The sequence below is a fragment of the Penaeus monodon genome, chromosome 23 (assembly GCF_015228065.2).
Source record: "Penaeus monodon isolate SGIC_2016 chromosome 23, NSTDA_Pmon_1, whole genome shotgun sequence".
Classification (NCBI taxonomy): Eukaryota; Metazoa; Arthropoda; class Malacostraca; order Decapoda; family Penaeidae; genus Penaeus; species Penaeus monodon.
The window spans coordinates 14,571,553-14,571,832 of NC_051408.1; positions in this window are offsets into that span (position 1 = coordinate 14,571,553).

Here is a 280-nt window from a genome sequence, read left to right on the forward strand (position 1 = left end):
ATAATAATAATAAAAAACACCGTCATCTGCCTAAGTTGTCTCCCAAAACGGGTCATCTTCTGCGCTACTTTATCTCACCCACTTTTCGACATTTCCTTCGCTGCGTTGTGGTTCGAGAGTGACAAAGCGAAGGCCCGAGGGCGTGGCGGTTCCGTGTCGAACAGTGGTACTACTCGCTACCGAATGAACGTAACTCATGAGGGCTAAAAAAAATATTACGTTTGGGTTGTACTGTTGGTCGGGCTGCGGTGATGATGATGGACATAAAGTGTGTGAACTT